Source organism: Corvus kubaryi, unplaced genomic scaffold (genome assembly GCF_017639235.1).
Source record: "Corvus kubaryi isolate FWS band 111438036 unplaced genomic scaffold, C.kubaryi_AGA036_p1.0 37385, whole genome shotgun sequence".
In the NCBI taxonomy this organism is placed as follows: domain Eukaryota; kingdom Metazoa; phylum Chordata; class Aves; order Passeriformes; family Corvidae; genus Corvus; species Corvus kubaryi.
In genome coordinates, this window is record NW_024581127.1 from 3,833,085 (window position 1) to 3,854,582 (window position 21,498).

Consider the following 21,498-nt stretch of genomic DNA (forward strand, 5'->3'; position numbering starts at 1 on the left):
GCCGTCTGTTTGCTCAGCCTTGTGTGTCTGCCCAGGCAGTGCCTGGGGGCACGCTGCCGCTCCCGCGCCCGCTTTCCTCCTCACTCCCCTTCGCCTTTTTTTTTTTTTTTTTTGTCTCTCCTCTTTTTTTTTTTTTTTCCTTCCCCTTTGGGTTTTGTTTTTGTTTTTGTAATGCAAACCGCAGCTATTCTCTTGTCCCGACCATACTGGTTTAAAAGCAACAACTGCAGTGAGGCTTGCGCGGTCTGAAGTCAACCTTTCTGCACGGGCGAAACGCGCTCCGCCGCGGAAACTGCGCGCCCCTGGCCCCCGGCCGCCCCCTCCGCCCCCTGCCCGGCCGACAGGGCCCCCCTTCCTTGCACCTTCCTCAGCCTCACCCCAGAAAAACTCCTGAAAATCCCTCGGGTCCCTCCTCATTTAGAAAGTTGAATTGTGCGTAGATGCATCCCCTCTTATAAACTGGGTTTAATCTAAAGCCGTCCTAATAGAATAACTGGAATTACACCAACATTATATCAATGAGAGAAGCTAAATAGGGATACTCATAGAGGCTCTTAAGCATACAACCAGCATGCACGCCCGGACATGCCGTTTTGATTGGATATGTAACAGATTTGTTCTCAAATATCTGAGATTCTTGCAACCTTGTAAAGAAAGGGTCTGCTAAAACTATTTAAGCTAGCCTTCTCCAATTTAAGGGTATTTATTAAATAAAATATCTGGAACTTTTAAAATGGTTTAAACCACGTAAACCATTAAATATCTGTACGCCTAAAACCAATTGTAAATATAGTCAAATTCGTATTTTAATTATTACTAATCACTTACTTAAGTTTTAAAATTTAAAACTGTGTAAAGGCTGTTTCCACAGACTTTATAAATGTTTCCAAAGAAGAGAGAGATGGATGCACAGAGTTAAATTTGTGCATTAAGTAACAGTAACTCTAAAGCTTAGCTTTTACCAATCAATAAGTAATTAAGTAATTTAATTAGTAAGCCATTAAACTGAAATGGGTTTATGATGCTTTTCTATTACAGAACTTTTAGTTGCTCACAATGAAAAAAAAAACCCAACAACTCTTTTAAAAATATATACATTATGTTAAAAAACATTGTAACATACATGGTAACTAAATTTGACCAGCATTCTCCGGAGCATTTCCACTTTGCAGACAGTATGTTTCACTACATGTAACACTAATTTTTCTATGCTTTTTTTCAGTACACATAATCCAAATATGATGAGGAAAACAGCATAACGACTTGTAGTACCAAAAAAGAAGTCTTAATACCACGCCAGGTCTAAAGTACTAAATCTAAATAAACCAAACCAAACCAAAACCAAAAATCAACACCCCCCCAACTTTATACTGTATAAACAGATTGAAACAGAACTTTTTTACTCTTTACAAAAACCTGCGGTTATTCACTGCTAATATATCCTTACCTTCAATTAACTAATCTGTGAATGAAAGCAATACTTCTAGAGGAGAAATATCTTCTGGCTACTACATCCCAGTAAGTGAGACATTATTTTGTAGCAAGTACATTGGGAATACTTCAGGAAAGCAGATCGGTTTGCAAAGCTACAAGTCAACCTCGAGCTGAAAAGGCACCTAGGATTTCATTTTGTTTAGCGGAGAAAAGGGATCTCGGGACAGTCACACACCATATATGGGAACCCAGGTCAAAATAAGCAGCTTTCGATTGGGCCCGTCTGCGTAGCCAGCACAAACACAATCCCATCACTTCTTCAGAGTCACAAACCACATCTCATGCCAAGAAAACTATTTACCATGCTCTATATTAAACTGTGAAAGAAATACAAATTACTTATTATGGAGTCACACAGTTTCGTCAGGTAAAAATCACTGAAACCCTGAAACACAAGGCTATGCAATCATTCTGAACTGTATGCTTTTTTGGAACAGCCATGATCTTCTGGAAAATGCTTACCGCTGAATTCTTTACCAGTGTTAATAAGACCATTTTTTGAAAGTCCTACCCAGTCCAATATAAAAACACACGTCTTGCTTCACTGACTGTAGGATATCTATTAAATGAAAAATATCAGGCACACACTTTAATGAAGCAGAAACTAATTTTTTTCTAGAAGAAAAACTCAAAAAATATCATATTGTTGTTGTGAGGTAACACTGGAAAATGTAACCCAAAAACCTTTCTCAAAAATAGCAAAACTTAAATGATGCTATGGAAATAAAAAAATTATTTTAAAAAAAAGACTGTGACTTCAATGATGCATGTAAATTTTTGCACAAATCTATTTCATTCCATTGTTGAAATAGCGCAAATATATGAATACATTTTAGTATTTTAAATGTAAAGGTCAGTGAAACAGGTTTATTGTTGGCTAGTTTGTAGTCCCTATTGGGAGTTTTATCTAAGTAATAACTTCAGGAGTGTGCCCAGTCTCTGTATTTAATTAAAGTAAGACAGATCCCCACACACACGTACAGAGCTTGATGTGCGATAAACATGGGATAAATTACACAGAGGCTAAGATGATCAGAAAAAGGGTGTTGACGATGCACTGCAAGAAAAGAATCAGCTTTGAATTTTTAATCTCTTCTGTAGTATGGCATGTAGACAGTATGGGAACTGAAGCCATATAAATGATCTAGATGGGGGCTATGAGATAAAGGAGGGTCCTCTGTGTTTATACAGCCATTAAACAGTGCCTTAAAGTTCTTTATCTGATGTCTGAAGATTGGACTTCAGATTAGTGTATATCATTACCCCACAATAGGGTCTAACCTATGAACTTGTCCTACAGCTGATACTCTGGACCAGATCCTCATTTGGTTTAAGTGAGTGCAGTTCTTTTTATTTCAATAGGTAATCTAATTATGACAGCTGAGCACCGCACCGATTTGAAACCTACTTGAAAGGGGTTTGTTTACTTATCTTTTGGGGTTTGTTCACTTATCTTTTGGGGTTTGTTCTTCCCAGTAACTGCATACCAAATCAGTGCAGGGTGGGTTGTTGGTCACTGGCACCCAACACCATTTTCAAACCACAATTGCACTAACACTGGGTTTGGAACAGAGATTTCAGTGGGATTTGTAGATTTTTACATCATGCCTAAATTTGCCCTGATTCTGCATTCCCATTAATGCAGCTGGCATCTCAAGAGTCCTAAGAAGTAAAGGACCAGGCCTATTACATAATATCAAACAACAAGCTATCAGGTATATTATTACAACCATTACTCATGCAATATGGTTTTAACTTCATATGCAGTGTCACACACTTGTTTTAGCACAAGTAAAATGGGTCCATCTGGAACACAACATTTACTGGGTGCTTAGGTGCCACGATTACAGATGTTCTGGTAATTAAGAAAAATTAGATGTAAGATGGATATGGAACAGCGGGATGTTCGTATGTTTGTCTCCAAGTAGGAAATACTACTGAAATATTTAGCACCAGAAATAGGCCTAGGAAGACCACACTTCATTAAAGCAAAAGATGCATCCCATTGCTCCTGAAAGCCACTGCCTGGCTCTTCCCATAACAACTGCAGTGCAACGTCAGAACCCTCAGAAGCAGCAATATCCCTCCTATGCCTCCATACAAGTTTTATCTTACACATAGCAGCTGTTGCCTAGAGACATCCCTGGCTGGAACAGAAGTTTGCAGCATTTGACAGGAGCCCGCATTGTCTCATGCTACTCATGTGAGCAAAAGTAGAAAGACCTTGGTAAACACAAACAATAAAAGTGACAGAAATCAACCATTTTAAGTGTTCTGTCCAAAAACTATCAGTGTGACTAAGAAGAAAAAATTAATTATATTCTTCCAAGATGTGTTGGACAAAATTAAAATTGAATTAAAGTCTGTGTGTAATGTGTTATAAGAAAAGGTATGTGCTGTTAACCATCGTCCTTAGCCAAAACACGTATGAACTGCTGGCCCCAGGTTGCACGCAACTGCAGTTGTTTTTGATCCACCAATTCAGTACGAATTACAGAACCACTTAGTACAATTTAAAATAGGAAATAGTAATCTTTATTAATCTTAAGTAGATGCTGATTTAGCTTTTTGAATGAATGCATGACTTACATATGATTCTGAAAGAGTTCTTGACATGATACAAAAAAAATGCAGAGATTGTCCACAGAAGAAGTGTTCAGTCTAGTTTGAAAGCAAATACCTTAGCATAGCTCAATTTTTCACTCTCCAAAGTGAAAGCATGCTTGTTTTTTCAGTAGATTTGTTGCATCTTAAAAGCATTATGTTAAAGGGAGGAAAAAATAGTGTGCATATATATATATATATTTACAGGTGCCAGTAGTGTAAATTATAGACATACTCAGTACTCTAACTGCAAAATAAAAAAGTACCTTGTCAGGGTGAAGGAAAGGTTTCCTAGATTAACTTAAATTTTGAATGTATCTAATACTATCATTTCCCTTTGGGTATTTTTTAACACCCTAGAAATCTCATGAAGGTAATGATTGCCACACAAAAATACTGAAAAGCTTTGGTCTCCAGATCATGTGAAGTAGATGCTCTACCCAAAAGTGATGGCTTTTCCCTAAAGACCGAGACACCAGATCTGTGACATCCTGAGGGCAGAGCTCTGAGATCTACTCCAGGTTTAAGAGTAATGTAGCTTTTCCAACTACGTAGTCTTCATCTAAGCAATGTCTTAGCTATTAAACTGAACTATACAAAATTACCTTTCATTTTCCAATAAAGTTCAAGTTTTACAGGGGGACTTTCAATACTGTCTACAGTACCTAAGAATCAGTGGAGTGTTACTTTTATTTGTTGCACAAAAACCTCTGCTCAAAAGACACATACACACATTAGTAACTATTTGTAAAAGAAGTCCTGCTGAAGACAACATAAATCTCTGAAGAAAGTTATTTGAAGAATTATCTGTTTACAAGATAGGGGGTGAAATGAAAGGAGTAAATTGCAATCTGTGAGCATCCTTGAGAAACAGTTAATTTTTCTAATTGACATTCAGGCTTTTCCTCCAGCTCAGCATGGAAACATATCTGCCTAAAACTTGAAAATAATCATCCTTCACTGTGATATGTGAATAATAATTTGCTTATAAAAATGAACAAGTCAAACCAAATGCACCACTGATGATGAGAAGCAGCTTGCTAGCATTCTAACGGGTGATAAAAGCTATAATCAGTAGCTCCTCGGAAGATTGGGTTGCAGGAAGAACACACTACAAATGAGAGATTACCAGTGAGCTGACAAAATAATCAAGTCCTGTTGTTCTGTGAAGACTATAAAACACATCATTTCACACACATGCCATTTTTCCATAGTTCATCCTCCCAGGACTGTTTCAGCCTTCCTCATCTTTCTTTTAGTGCTACTAGAATAAAGTTAGAAACCATTGCAAATTTTTTTTCCTCAGCAATAACTTACATTTTTGTCAGTGATATAAATACAGCACACTGTATGACATGAGTCAGCTCAGTAATACTAGACTGTCTTTTCTCCAAATTTTCCCACTAACATGAACAAAAACCGTTTTGTCAGCACCTCCTATAAGGTGAAAAGGAAGATGGAAGTTCCTCTTTGTTTTTCAACTTTGAATTAAAGTCATACTCAGAATACTTTACTCTGCAAGAAAAATATATTTGTTCACTAAATACAGAAATAATAGGTTTATTTGTTGCAGATTCCATTTTGTTATTATTTCCTAAATGCATTCCATATTTTTTTTTCCAAAGTGCTATTCATGTCATTGTTCAACAGTAGATGGAGCAGTGGATCATTACTGTATTTTAGTTATTTGTGACAATTATTACATAATTTTTCAGCTCCTGACATATAAGGCTGCACAAAAAACCCTAAAAATATTATATCGAGAAAATAATTATTGATTAAAGCATTTAGAATTAGAAAGAAAATTGAAAGAACAGCAACTCAGGCTCACTTCGACAAATTATTAAGACAAACCTGCATTTATGACTAATATAAGTGACTCATAAACATACATTCAAATTACAAACCTTGCGTTATCTGAATACAGTAAATATGTACATCCTTAGCTTTGAAACATTCAGTCATACAAATTTTTCTTACAGTGATCTGGAACAGTAAAGTATCTTCTAAAAGTGGCATGCATAAATATCCCACATTGTGGGCCTCGTAAGGCAAATGACAAAGTGGAAGTCTAAGTTAAGATAGTCCTGTCATTTCTTTTATACTTGCTTCATTGTTTTTCCTAGAAACTGTTTTTAAGAAATTTAACACAATAAATTCTTCTAAGCCTTACAGTAATTATACCATGACCATCATTTATTCAGCAGAGGCTAGATTCTCACCTGTGTGTAACCATCTAAAATGAAGCACTTAGTTGAAGATGAGCATCCAAACCCTCATCCTCAGGGGAGAGAGACACTTCCAGTCAATGCAGGGGACCCAGTTTTGAGGTGTCCCCTCCCTATAGAAACAGATGATGGACTTAATCTACTCTCGGGTTTTGATGGCTACAGCTGCCCCAAGAACAGTATAATTTCCCTTAGAATCAATTGGGTCTCAATAGTAATTGTATTCACTGAAGTTTCAAAATAGAGCATTCGTCTCTATTTTGAAACTTCATATAATTACTGACTCAGACTGCCAGTATTTGTTGTTATAAATCAAGGCCAGAGAAAAACTTCTCAGATGGCTTCAAAGACCCAGTTCTCATCTCCAAGCCCAGCTCCCTCCCCCGCTTCCTTCCAGCAGCATTAACTTTTTCTCTGCAATCTCACAAATCGGAAAAAGAGTAACCTCTAAAGCTGTTTTAGACTGAAGGTCAGAATTCAAAGGATTGGTAACTTTATCCACAGAGCCTTGCAATCACATTGCTATTGGAAACACACCCAGAAGCACCAGCACTCGAGATGTTTTTATTAAGCAATGTCAATAGGTACGAAATTTGAAGGTTGGTTTGTTGGGGTTTTTTTCCATAGTGTAAGGTTTATCAAGACTCATATTTGCAAGAGATCAAATTGCTTTCTGCCACTGAATTGTAGTTTAATGTTCTCTCAGGTAAGGAAACTGGGGGCTGTGTTACATGCTAATGAAAACAGCAGCTTTGGTTTGTTTATCTAAAAACTTAAAGAGAGGCACCTCTTGCAGCCAAAATGTAAACAAAGCTTAAACTCTTTTTACTGCTTGGATACTTCCAGGCTACTAATAAGTTTGTTGAGGTTTTTTTTTATTAAGGGCATTATACAGATTTTCTACATATATATCCTGCTTGAAAATCTACCTTTCTGAAGAAATATTTAATTCTTAACCAATTATTCATAATTACACCGACACTTTGAGCCCACAAACACAAGATGACAGATCCCTTTCAAACCTGGGCTCCAGGGGAAAAAAAAATCACAGACAGCAGCCAGAAATTTTCTCCCTGCAAACCTGTCACTAATTTAGAGGGAAATAGGTTAAAACAAGGATTTCACGTGAGTTTCACAAGAATTAAGAACAAGCGAAATTTTGATTCCAGTATCTAAAAAATCAAATCCTATACCTTGCCCCTCTGTCTCACACCACATCTGCATGTCCAAAAGAGTGAAGCATTCATATCCACCCTAGTGATTCACCTGAGGAAGTTCTGAAAATGTATCTTTAAGGGTGCTTTGCCTTCTACAGCGCAGGAACCTCCATACACAACCACCTCCATTAAACAGTGCTGCTAAACTGGGCACAGACAAATGAAAATGCACCTTGCACTGGATGCCAGTTTATGAGCTGAGAGACACAGCACGGGTGCTGCACACTGAGCAGAGGCAGAATGCTTTTCATGCAGTGGTACCAGAAGAATGCAGTATCATAAGGAGAACAGGACACAGAGCTACACACAACAGAAGACAACTGCATGAAAAACTTGAAACCAAGCTGAGTAATCTGTTTTTAATTCTTATAATTTGATTTTTAAAAAATTGCAATCTGTCTGCTATCAGTGTAAGGAATGTGTTGAGTGCAACTCAGAAATGCTTTTTTGTCTTTGGTGCATCTAGTGCCATTGTAATCACAAGCAGGGTATTTTTTGTAACCAGGCTGATTTTTCATAGCTCATTTGGAAAGCACAAAAGCCTAAATTAGAGACACCTTGGAAAGTTTAGTAGCTTTAGTAGCCTGAAAATGCACTAGTTTGAAATATATTCCACCAATGGATTCCACCGCAGACGACTGGCTATTGAAACAAAGTCAAAATTAAACTGCTGGAGACTGAACACTGCATGTGATACCTTTTGGTGCCTGGGACACAAGGGCTTCATTGCCCTGGCTGAGGACACCTCCTGCTCCACCAAGCCCCAGTGGGCTGTGGCCATACACTAAAGCATCCCCAGCCCCTGCAGCCACTGATGAAGTGTTTACCCATCCCTCAAGCATCCAGAAGGAAGGCTCCCCGTCCTGAACCTTAATCTGTATCTAGAATGGTTTTGAATTCAGAAATAGTCTCAGGAACTGTGTGGTAGTCTCAGGAACTGTGTGGTGGTCTCAGGAACAGTTGTAAAGAGGGGAAATCCAAGGGATTGAAAGTGGCTGCCCCTTGTCCCTCTGTGAAACCCAAAAGAGCTGCCACAAAGCAGCAGTGATAGCCCTAGAGTGAATTTCTCTTCTCCCATCTCCTCTCTCATAAAATCCTCCTTGTTTTCAGTCAGGGTTTTTTTTAGTTTTTGTTGGTTTTGGTTTTGTTTTTTTTTTCTAAATGAGAACACACTCAATACTTTCACCTCCAAAGTACTATAAAATACTGTGTGTGCATCTCTAAAGCTTGAATTAAAACAGAATCAGCTTCGCAGTAATTGGCCTCGGACATATGTGGTATACCAAGGACAGCAGGGGGTTTATACTAATCTTTCTCTACCAGCTGATGAATTACAGGATTTGCCTCTCATTTTTCTGGTCAGTAAGTAAATAATAGTATATAGTTATGCAGCATGCATCCCAAAGCAGCAACTTCTAGATCAACTATTCTTATATCAATCCAACACGGGCTTGCCTAAAATCATTTTTACTATCTGATGAATGTGCAGGATGAAATGCATTTGAGCAGGTCCTATGTTACAAGGTTACTGTCAGCCCGTGCTGGGGTCTGCTCCAGCCCAGGCCACTGCCCTCCAGTCCAATCCAAAGGTGGACTGTGGTACCCATCAGTCATCCTTCTGACCTCAAGAGGGCTGTGTACTGTTGGCTGGAGTCTACATCCTCACAGTCCAGGTTGCAGGAAACAGGTCATTTCATCATGTTTGGATGCACTGAAGTTCTCCAAGACACCAGTTTCTCAAAATTTGAATGGGTACAATAAAACGACTTGAAGTGAATGGCAATGAGAAAACAGCTGTAAGTTAATACGCAGTAAAAATGTTTCCTATTAATTTAGTAAGAGAAGTGGACTTTAGAGACCCTGAATAAGAGGTTTGAAGTCTTCTGTTTACATTTGGTTTAGAAATTCATGACTATGAATAAAAACCCAATAAATCACAGTGATTTAAGAGATTGGTTTGAGACACTGATTTGCTAAATCTTTACACTCACCTAAGCTTGCTTGTAACTTTGCAAGACATAAGTTTCTCTGTTTTAATAAAACTGCACTACACTGCTTAAAGATACCTGCCGAATTTCCAACTTTAGCTCTGTTTAAGCATGTGTAGCTTTTCTCTTGCTAGAAAGATCCATGGATAATACCAATGAATCTTCCCTCAAATAGCTGAGAACTAATAGTAATGCAAAGTATTTGCAATCAGACAGCAGTGATGTCATTTAACAGTCAATAAACATGAAACACTCAGACATCAGTGGAAATGTGGAAAAAGCCTAATATATGATAAAAATAGTGATACCCAGACTTCGTAAGATTTCCAAATAGGTGTCATGTGCTCAAGGAGATGACATTTAATATCTCCTTTAGCATATGACAATGTGCTTCTTTCCTTCCATCCCAGAAGAACTAATAAGCCACAGCATCCTTCCCTGCCTCACATCAAACGCCATGCTATCCAAATTAACATCTCCGTAGGGTTGGTTCTACTGAAAGGAGTAAATCCAGTAAATTTTCTTCACTTGAATTGATCTTGGATTAGCTCCGTGATTTGAAAATTCCAAAGAACATACTTCTGAAGCGTGCAAATGGATTCACAAAATAGAAATTAAAAAAAGAAAAAAAAAAAAAAAAAACTGTCCTGACTTCCTCCAAGTCTAAAAAACATACTGATTTATCATTTAAAATTTGTTTGCTTTTCTCACCTGCCTGCAATTACAACTCTGACTTCATTAGCTGAATACTGCTAAATGCATCCCCATCATCTTTTCATAACTGCACTCTGAAAGACTGTTTCATTTCTTCACTCTTGATCACCTTATCTGATTATTTCTCCATTTACATAATTCCTTGCTAGCTCCGGAAATTACTTTTCAGAAAACATTTATCATTTAACATTTATGCATTGTCCAACACACCGGTGTCTCGCCCCTAACTGCATTACAAATGCCTTCCTAGGAGTTTGTTCTCCCACGCAGGGGTGACTGCCCTATGGCGTGTCAGACTCTTACCTCCCTCCTCTTGAGTTTGAAGATAAGAAAAATGTGTGGATGTATTTATTAAATCACTTTTGTGTTCACTCTCTCAGCTCTCTTGATCTGAACCACTGAAGTAGGAATCACTCATATTCTGAATTATATTGGCAGTGAGGACACTCCTGTGGCAACACGAGCTGGGTGGCTCAAGGTTTTGCTCTCCAGCTGTTCATGAGCTGCCCACTGAGGCTGCCCACATTCACCTAGCAGCTCTCTCAATTTACTTTTTGGTTACTCAATTTACACAATTTGTCTTTCTTTACACAAGCCAGCTAAACTGTCCTTCTCTGGGGGAATACCCACATGTACTTGCCAGGGGAATTTATTCTCTTCGATTTTCTATAGGATCGAGAAGGTGCTTGTATTTTGTTCGTGACATGTAGGGGATCAGTCTCTCTGATATTGATCAATTTATACTTCTCCTTACCCCTCTAACCATTTCTTGCTAGGAAGGGTGTGAGACTCTTGGTCCTACTGGAGATGTGACTGTTTCTTTTTTGAGTTTGGGGTCTGGGGTCTTGGGGAGGAATTTTGTTGCTTCACTGCTTCAGCAGATGAGGATCTTTGGGTTAAGGCCGTGTTACACAAAGAGAAAGAAAAACATTTCTTTTCTCTGATCTTTTGCATCCAACATTCAGTCTATAGGGCAGGGAAGTTAGGATGAACTGACAAAGCCCATGACAGACTAATTGGTGATGGAATTATTTGGCAGAAGATTGCTGCTTGGTTTGACAAGACTCCAAAATGTGAAAACCACTTGGTAGACAGGGAAAGCTGCAGAATATCTACTTTTCATGACAGGTTTTTTAAGGGTTATATTGACTTAGAATTATTCTCATTTTACAGGCATTGTCATTTTTTGACCTGCTGCATCTGTCCTGGGAAAGCCACGGTGGTACAGTAATATACTAACAGCTGAAATTAGTTCTGTGGCTCTTGAGTTTTGGAGGGGATGCAGACACCATATGATACTTGTTTTCAGACATAACTGCTTCATCTTTCAATCTTTCCCTGAGCTGAACTGACAATCAAAAACCACGAGCCTTGATTTGGATTTATGATGTTGAATGAAAGCTCAGTGGATAATAAAATTAACACCATTTGTGACTTAATTAATGATAAGCACCATGTGTCTTTTACTAAGCCAGCAGTAACTGGACACAGGACACAGTGGATAGATGGGTTCTGAAGCAAATGCAGAGGCCTTTCCTTTGACCTCCTACCCCTTTCTCATATCATCCTTCAGTGCAGCTACAGTCTTCAGAATACAAAGAATCAGTTTAACCCAATATAGAGATCAAATTAAGACTCTGCATACATTACCAGAAGGTTGTTTGATATCTGGTGATCCGACTGACATAAACATCTCCTCTAGAGTGATGCAATAATCTGTATTTTGGGGGTTTTTAAACATACATGAGAGTAAAGATTTTAAATACGTTTGCTAAATGTGCAGCAAGTTTAGTGACTTCATTAGGAATAAATTTTAAAAAATATTTCCTTTCTAAATAATTGCTGAAACAGTCTTCTTTTGTGTTTAACTACTTCATTCATATGCATTTTTTATTTCTGGACAATAGTGGAGTTTATGTCAATAATTAAAAACGTGCAAAATTACATGATCACTCTGTATTTACACTGGCTTTTGCTTCATTGCCTGCATATTATTCTGATTGCATAAATATTCAAAGAAAAACACCCAGGGAAATTTTCAAAGTGGTGCATAGAGACTGCACTATGCAGTTCCTATTAATTGGAGTAAGTCACATGGTTACATTCTCACAGTCTAATTTGAAAATTTCCCTCCTGCTTTCCACCATCTAAAATAATTGTCTAATTCCAGGTATGCACTGTCTGCATCTCCCACTCTGCAATCTATAAATACAGAAGGGACATAGAGTCTTTTCATGCAAATACTTCAGAATGCTCCACTGGCATTTTATACCCAGAAGAAAAAGTCTCCAGCCTAATGAGAGTTACTTTATTCCTTGTGCTGCTCCTAATCCTCATCTCTAAGGACATTTTCATTAATATCTTTGCTGAAATGCCTATTTAGATGCAGAGAAAATCAATATCCCGGGAACTTCTAAAATAATTACAAGTACAATCACAAAAAAAAAGTAGGCTCAAAAAACCCACAAAACTAGAGTAAGTTGTAACCCATCAAGCAGTCCCAGAAACTGTGCTTTGATATTCCTGCCCCAGAAGCTAATGACAGCAAGTATAAATGAAAGATTTTTGCATTTGACTATATTTGAACTTTCCCCACAATGTGCCAGGAAGGTCAGCCAGGGTATTTTAGAGCAAGGCTGTGAATAGAGAGAATTACAGGCTTAGAGTTACTTACAGGTCCTTGCCAGAGATTCCCTCTGTTTTATAGCTCATAGGCTTCAATTTTCACAGTTGCTGCTTCTAACCAGTTTTTTTTTACATCTGAAAACCAGGAGTGGGGGAAGGGAGGGCTTTTTTCCCCACACAGATAACTTCAAGAGATCCATGGAGGCTGACCATGGAGGCAGAGGCAATGAACACGGGCAGCCAGTGGGAGCACAGCTGGCTCAAAGCAGCACCTTGGACCAGGCTGAAATCTAGTGGTGGAGCAGCTGCCATGGGTTTGAACCTTTCATGTTGGGAAACTTGAAGAGAAGATCATGGGGTGGCTTAAGTGAAGAGAATCAAATGTCAGGGAAGAAGGAGAGAGGTTTGCTGATGAGATTGGTGTAGTTCTGGAGAGGAAAGGGTCTGGCTTTTGGGATGCAAGTTGCTTAAAAGTGATTTCTCTGGGGTTGGAAGCCCTGAGGGTGCAATGGCTTGGGGTTGACACAGACCAACCAGGTACCTCTTACGAAAACCCCAGCCTGGGGAGAGGGACACACAAAGGGCTGTGTCACCAACAGCACCTTTGGGGACAAAAGGCAGCTTGCCTGCACTGGAGACCTGCCCGCCTCCAGCCACGCCATCATCAGTATATGGCAGCCCTATCCTGCAGTTTCACAGATGTCCTTACCCAAAGATACATTTGTCTTCAGCCTCTCATCAGCCAAGGACATGTCCACACATTCTCCACAACCCATCTTTGCGTTTTCCTAAAACTTAAAGGAGTGTGACACACGTGAGGCTGGCTAGCTTTCCATCAGACTGGATTGAGATCTCCCAAGAAACTGAAAAGTTATTATTAGGAAACATGCAGCTAGACATATACAAAGAAGGTGGTTGCAAAAGCCTTTTTGCTTTAGGAAACCAGGTTATAACAAGAAACTACCTGATCTCCATTTACAGTTCTGTTCAGCTATTTTAATGAAGTTTTTGATTTTGCTGACAGGGCAACTTCATTTTACACCAAAAGACAGTTCCCCAGAGGGTAAGATCTGTCAGCTGTCACACGAAAGCCTTTCAGTCCCTACTTAAAAAAGCAAAGGTGTACCTGAAGAAATCAGGTTCATCCTATCGAGCTGCTGAAGGAAGGAAAACAATATTACAGACAAAAAACCCTTCCCTGGTTTCATTGTGCATTGCTTCCTTTCAGGGACCAGCTACGGCTGCAATCAAGAAGTCACTTCTTATTTATATTATAGATTGCTTGAATATTTTTTTTCAATCTCAGACCTGATGCTGTTAACAGCTGGACTGTCCTGTCTCATATGTGGGTCAGATTGACTTTCTCTTCTCCACCACATAGCAGCAGTTAAGAATGATGTCAACGAAGAGTATCTTTCTTTTTCACCCATTCTTTCAGTCTACTTTAATGGATACAAAAAATAAAATCAAAGGCACCACAGCCCTGCAAGGAAGGATGAGACCACCAGAAAAGAACCATAAGCCAACAGGAGTGGACACCATGTACGAGCTCACGAATAACCTGATTTTCCACCAAGCAGGTTGTGAAAAGGCTTTGTTACACAGCCTGCTGGAATGCCTGAGGCTCTCAGCTTGTTTCAAAGCAAAAGGGAAGACTGTTGGCAACCTCAGGGCCTAAAATGGCGGGGGAAAAAAGCTTTGTGTCAGGGAGCGGTGAAGCAAGAGTCTTTCGTCCTCACTTAATGACCTGATGCCTTGATGATTTCCAGCTAGGGTAATCTGCTTTGGGGAAATTATCAATGCTCTATTGAAAAGGATTATTTTCCTCAAACAAGCAAATCTCAAATCAGAAATCTTTTCACCTAAACTAAATGAAGTCTCTCCTATCAAAAAATATTTTAAAAGCTGTAAGAATGAAAAAGCTGAAAACTCTTTGCATTTAGAATGCCCTAAAAACTTTACTGTATCCTGCGATTTTCTGAAAACCCATGTTTCACTCTGGTTTTAACAAGTTTTTCCTTTTCAATATTATTTCCCTTTATACCACATTATTTCAACCTATTGTAACTCCTCTGCAGAAACCTGTTTCTAGTAAAACAGTTATGGAAGGAGAAAGCACTAGACAAGCAACAAAGGTGGAAAGTCCGTGCCTCTAAGTAATACTATTACTAAACTTGGCATCTTTCTTTTAAAACATTTTAAAATTATATTAATTCAGAACCATACTAAATTGATTCTATCCTCTATTAACAAAGATAGGAGACCAAAGACTATAACCAACTAGACTGGGCCACCTCCTGTGTTTTCATTATCAGTGTTAAAAATAAAGCTCAAAAGCTGAACACAGATGAAATTAGTAGATTTGTAAGATATTGATACCTGTGCAGTATTCTATTAATTGTGGTCTTCCTTAAATGCAAGAGATAAAGGATGTTATAGAAAGTTAAGTCTTTAACAAGCTGTAAATGGAAAGCCTGCCTACAAGGTTTTCATACCAATGATGAATTCATCACTGAAATTCTACTTTTCCTCTTAGATCATGTCTTTGCTCAAGTAAAACTGTCAAAACTTGTATTCAAAGTATTGAGAAGACATACCAAAAAAACAACCCTGCTCCACAATACAAGCTGGTTTTAGGGTTTCTGTAATGCTTCAGCATTTGAAACTCTTAGAAAGCTTGCCTTTTTTGTACCACTTGAAAAAAAAGTATCGTCACATATAAAAGGAAGAGAGGAGTATATGAAGAGTTGCAACCACAGTCAGTTTGCAAACACTGAAACTTTCATGCAATATAGGTGTAAAAATTGAGTACACCTACCAGTACATCTGGCCTGACTGGATAGCTATAATTTAAGCAGGTGGCTGACAGATGTCATATCTCAAGCATGCCTTTTCATGTTCATTTCATTTTAATCTCATTTTCATGTCTCAAGTATGCATTTAAAATTATTTGCTAACATATTGTAGTGTGTAGTATACATGATTCTTGAAGGAGATTTCAAAGTGCAGTTCAAAGCTGCCAATTGATTACACAATGGGAAAAATGAGAATAACCACTGCCAATTTACCAGCCCCCAAGACCGACAAAGATGGGCTGTTCCACAGCTAACTGCAGCACCAAGGTTTCAGAATGCAAAATACAGCAATTTGCAAAGTTAAAATGAAGTTTTTTCTGTAACTTGCTGAAAAATATATTAAAGTGCTGCTTTTCGGCTGAGAAGATGTAGATGTAACTCACCCTTTCACTATTCAAGGGTTTGTAGATGGTAACCTCGTTGCACTGTAATGTTGCAAAGGTTTTCCTCTAGATACTATTTTTAAGCTTCATTCGGAGGTTTGATTCTGCAGAGGAAGTGTCAGAAACCAAAAATTACTAATTATGGTGCCACCACTTGCTTCATATATGATCTTGGTACTTCAACAGAAGAAACATACTTCTGAGTAACTACACACCAATCTCACACATGACCGTATCTATCCAAGTGGAAGATGGGTGGTTATTCTGAAAAATAAGAGCTAAATTCTCAGCTGGCAAAAGCAGCATGTCAAAAAGCAAACTTAAATTCTGAATATCATCTGAACAGTTGTCCTAATGAATGTAATCTCCCTCACAGGAATAAAGCCACCCTATCAAACCCACTAGGGTACACTGAGATTTAATTAACTGTCCTGACTTTCAGGAAGAAAGTACCAAATAATAACAACAGGTGACATTGATAAAGTTGTAAGTACAAAATACGACTGTTTTGCCAAATACAAGCAGTACTCTTTTGTTTTTATTAACAGATGCATCATGTCTCATTCCTTCAAGATGAGGACTGAAACGCTCTATAGTAATTTGTGTGAACTTTGGGGCATATTTACTTAAATCCTCTAAAATATGCAGTCTGTTTGGCCAGTGAATTTCCAAGTTAATGAAGCAAACATCCTCTTACATGCATAAGTGAGGAAAAAAAGGAAATAAATCTTTCTGTTTGACCCCCATTCAAATTTGAACATGAAACACGAGCACTTTTAAAGCAAGGCAGAATTTTGCAATATATTAAAAGTATATGCTAAAGACTACTGCCACTAAAAAGACTCTTGCACCTCACTTTATCATTGCACTGCATCTGCCACCTCACAGGTGTCCATGAGCTTTTAAACACACACAAGTTCTAAATGTGAAAAAAGAAGAATCAAGTAAAAGCAATCTTATGATGACTTTGCGATTTATGAAAGAAAGCTCTTTGAAATGCTGCCCTGAGCCACACAGAACTCCAGTTGAATAATTAATTACATATTGACAAGGTCTTATAAAAGAAAAGCTCAGAGCTGTATTGACATTTATATCTGCTTCTTAACATTCATCAGAAAATGTCATTCTGCTTGAAACAATTATTGGTAGCTTAGAGTTTTTGCCTTTATATCCAAATGCTTATCAATAAGATATGTGACTGATGATGTTTTATGGCTATATATGGTGATTTAACAAGTTGCCTAAATTTAATCTTTAGGATTGCCTAATTCCTATTACGAGAACATTAGTGTCCTCTATAAACAAATAAGAAATTCTAGTGTGTACTTAACAGCAAGTCACAGTGTGCTACAAACATTTCTTTGAACTATTCTAATTAGGCTTTACATCTGAATTTTTGTACAATTAGGAACCATTAACACAAAAAATACAACCAAAACCATGATTTAAAATGACTCTCCATGAACTTTATTAGGTAGGATATAAACATGAGATGCACCAAATAATTGCAAAATACACAATACTGACAGTGTTCTGTATTTTAAAAGGAGAGAGAATAAATTTTCATATTTCTGTTTTCCTATTACTTTTGCAATTAATTGAACTAGGATGGCACGCACATTTCTGGTAGAGCTCTTCTGTTACAGTACTTCAGTTGCACTTAATAAATTGCACCTTCCATGAAAAGAAAAGGTGATGGATTGAAAAATGTTTAGCACAACCATGCATAATTGATAGGTTCCCTAGTGCAAATAAGTGTCTAATAAATAATTAAATTTAATCTCATTATAAGAGTTTTCATAATGGGATAATTTAATTAAATGAAAGCCAAAGGGTTCTTAGGGGTTGAAAGATGCTGCTGTTGCTATATTTGGCTAATGGTCTGGGGATAGTATAGTGAAGAAGGGTAATTCACATGGGTACATGCATTATTTAATGAATCCCTCTGAGATGGAGGAAAGGACAGATCAATGATAACTTGTCATTTTATCATCGCTTACAATGCACATTTAAACAACCTGGGAAATGTTAAAAACAGAGAGAGAATCTTGCAAGCCTTTGCAGTGCAGCAGGCCCTCTCTCTGCCAGACACACAGTGAACATTGCCTTTTGCAATACACAGTTTCACTCTCATCTAGCATTGTTAATTTTTTCTCTTTCGGACCAAAAATAAGAGCAAAGCCTTACAAGCTTCTGTACAGTTAGGGCAAGCCTGCCCCTAAGTGAAAGTTATAATGGATACAGCATGTATATCTGATACTAAAAAATTGATAGCTGTGTCACGTGGGACCCATTAACAAGCTTTTTGAGTGGGCTGAGTTTTGAGCTCTAAGTCTCCAGAAGCACTTAGCTAGGCTAGGATACTAAAACCATACAAGTCTAAGTAGTTAGCTCACTTTCAGGTGATCAGTTATGAATTAATATAAATAGTGAAGGTTATATCTTTACAGATGAGAGAGAAGTGTCATCTTGCACACAATAAATGTGAAAGATCCAAAAGCTAAATGGCTGAGTTTGCAATCTGAACTCTCACTTTTTAATGACCTGAACACACACAAGCATTCTCATTTAGAAACTTTTACCTTTACTGGTAGACTCTGAACACAATGACCGCAGCAGCACCGCAGACATTTTTATCAGAGAGATAACAATCACTCTTTTAGAAAAACAGAGGGATACAGTTGCCCATGATTTTGCCATCTGAAGCATAAGGATTATGTAACATATATAAAAAAAAAAAATATTTTTGCTCTTATTATCTGTATTACCTTTGTTAGTACCCTTCTAAATCTTTCTGAACCTTAAAAGTGATTTTTTTTCTATCAGTTACATAGGCCTATTACTTGCACAAAGAAAACATTTTCTAGTACCAATTAAACAATTTTAATTTTTGTTTGGTGCTGTGCTGTGAGCATAAGTGGCAATGAGCTACACAGAATGATGTCCAAATGTCTCTAGGAGCTATGGTCACAGCAGGTTACATTGTCCTACCAAATAGTTTGCATCATATTTGCCAGTTATATGAGGTCCCATAATCTTCACCTAATTTTCTTTTCTTAAATTTGCCATCTCTCCACTCTTCCTATTTTTAGTTGATTTTTCCTAATCTTCACCTAAATGATCTTTTCTTAAGTTTGCCATCTCTCCACTCATCCTATTTTTAGTTGATTAATAAGTACATTTATCAAAGTACTTTTATTATAGATGCTGAAGGTTTTGCATGATGAATATCAATCTCCTATTTCTATTTGCTCTTTACTCTCCCAGACACTTTTCATTCCACACGGAAATTTAGCATTAACACGTTTCTTGAATCATTTCTTTTGAGAATCTAAACCTTTCTTGAAAAATCCAGATATACTGTATCTGTCCGGTTTTTGTTCACCTTCTCAGTGATTCACACAAAGAACGCAGAAACCTCATTGTGTCTCACATATGTTCTCTGAGGGCTTTACACTTCCACACTCACTGGTTACCTCATACAAAAATATGTCACAGTGCTTTCAGTATTGTTACTTGTGTTTTTTGACCACCCCCTTCTTAAGCTGAACAAATACAATGCCATTTGGCTTTCTTGCTGCTGCTCTGTTATTTGGTTTAGCACCTCCTTCAGCATTGAAAACACAAACAGTTCCTCACTTTGTATAAAGAGTAGGTGCTTAATTTTACACTAACTCAAATGAATCATTCCTGAGTCATTACAGAGATGGAGTGCCTCTTCCCTTCTCAACTGTTATATTTAGATTCTTACAATTTAATAGCCTGACTGATTAATGTTTTGGCTTTTACAAAAGGAATAACTTGACGGCTTTTATTCTAGAGGGGATTTGCAGAAGGATCCTACGAAAAATTATCACGAAAAACTTTCTGTTATTTATAAGATACCCTCCTTCATCTATTTCTTTATAAACAAACAAACAAAAATATACATGTCTTGAGAAAATAAAAGTGGCTATATTTTCTGACTAGGGTGCCCAGAATTCAGCAGCCTGATTTCCATGAGAGTTAAATATTCTTGGTGTCTAGGAAATGAGTTTCATAGACAGCGTACTGAAATTAAGATGTTCTTTTCTATAAATAAGGCACAGTTATCTACTTAAATCTCTGAGAATATTTGTGTACATTTTATTACAGATTATTTAATTCAAATGTCTGGGAAGTAAGATCTCTGATTATTATTCAGTGATCTGTTCTGTCCTTCAAGAACTAATGAAGCTCTCCATCCACTTCTCATCTTCTCTAAGGAGATCTCCAGTAAAGGAGACCTCCAGTAAACCAAGCTAAAACACACAAGACATTATAAAATTGAGAGTTCCCCTGCTTTATATAAAATACAGGACAAATACAGAAGTAATTTATTTTTTCCTTTTTCAGATTGCATTTCCACAATGTCTTATTGGAGCATAACTTCAATGCTGAAATACTCTGACTGGTATCCAAACTTTAAGGGGTTCAGGGCAGAGGAATTTTGTTTGTTTAAGAGTGGGACCATTTATTTTTCTTATTAAGTTACAAAATTCATTCCCCCTGCCTCCAGGAACTAGTTTACTTATCCCAAAACCTCAGCAGACTTCTATACACAATGTTGCAAGAGTGATCATACCATAGATTTGAATTACAATCTGTGATTTCAACTCATTGTAGAAATCTACTCCTGCTTTCCAGGCCTGTATGATAAAATTCCAATAAGTCATAAAAGGAAAAAAAGACTCCAACAAGAAAGTAACATGGAGTTATTTTGATGGGGATCTACCTAAGAAGTAAAATTTCTGTTTTCATGGTTTCTTTTCTTTAAGAAAATCCCTGTCAGCCACCTAAAAGTCCAAACTTTGGCGGTCAGAGTTTTCATGCTATACTCCAGTGCTTGCAAAATTTAACATTCACATGTGGCAGAACAGTGGCTCCATGTACTCCAGAACAGTCAAATCCCCACAGCACAGTATGGAAATACTGTAACTGAGCTGCATCAGCAGCTTGTTTTCTAACTGCTGATTCTACACGTCAGCATCTCCTAGTGAGGAGTCCGTACTTGGCGCCAGTTAATGCCTTCATGAAGCTCTGCTCATTGCATGCATGCATCACCAAACCCCAATGCACTGGAACTAGGAGACAGCAGAAGAAATACATGTGATAGGACCCTTTTAAATGCAAACCAAAACTCATTTCTAAAACTGCATCTGTACCTAAGTTATTGTGCACTCGGGGCTTGTTTGATTTATTTAATATTTGTTTTGAAATCTATTTCTGTGAACATAATTTTGCTGTAGTACCATCATTTCAAGAAGAAGTGAATCTCTTTTATGATGACATTGGGATAAATTTTGCAGGACGTATTTAAAATATATAAATTAAACCTGAGAATGCCTTCCCAAATAAGCATATATTTTATT

The 21,498-nt window shown here is 37.6% G+C and overlaps 1 protein-coding gene across 9 annotated transcripts in view; it reads right to left on the reverse strand.

Moving 5' to 3' along the window:
• The window catches only part of EYA1 (EYA transcriptional coactivator and phosphatase 1), a 164,449-nt gene that overhangs the window by 95,633 nt on the left and 47,318 nt on the right, over positions 1 to 21,498 (reverse strand). The window contains exon 1 of one of the 9 annotated variants that reach the window (XM_042036298.1): positions 1,448 to 1,622. The exons of the other annotated variants lie outside the window; for them this stretch is intronic. The gene's annotated coding sequence lies outside the window, so the exon portion shown is untranslated. Of the gene's footprint in view, positions 1 to 1,447; positions 1,623 to 21,498 lie in introns of those variants that run through there. 9 annotated transcript variants of the gene reach the window in all.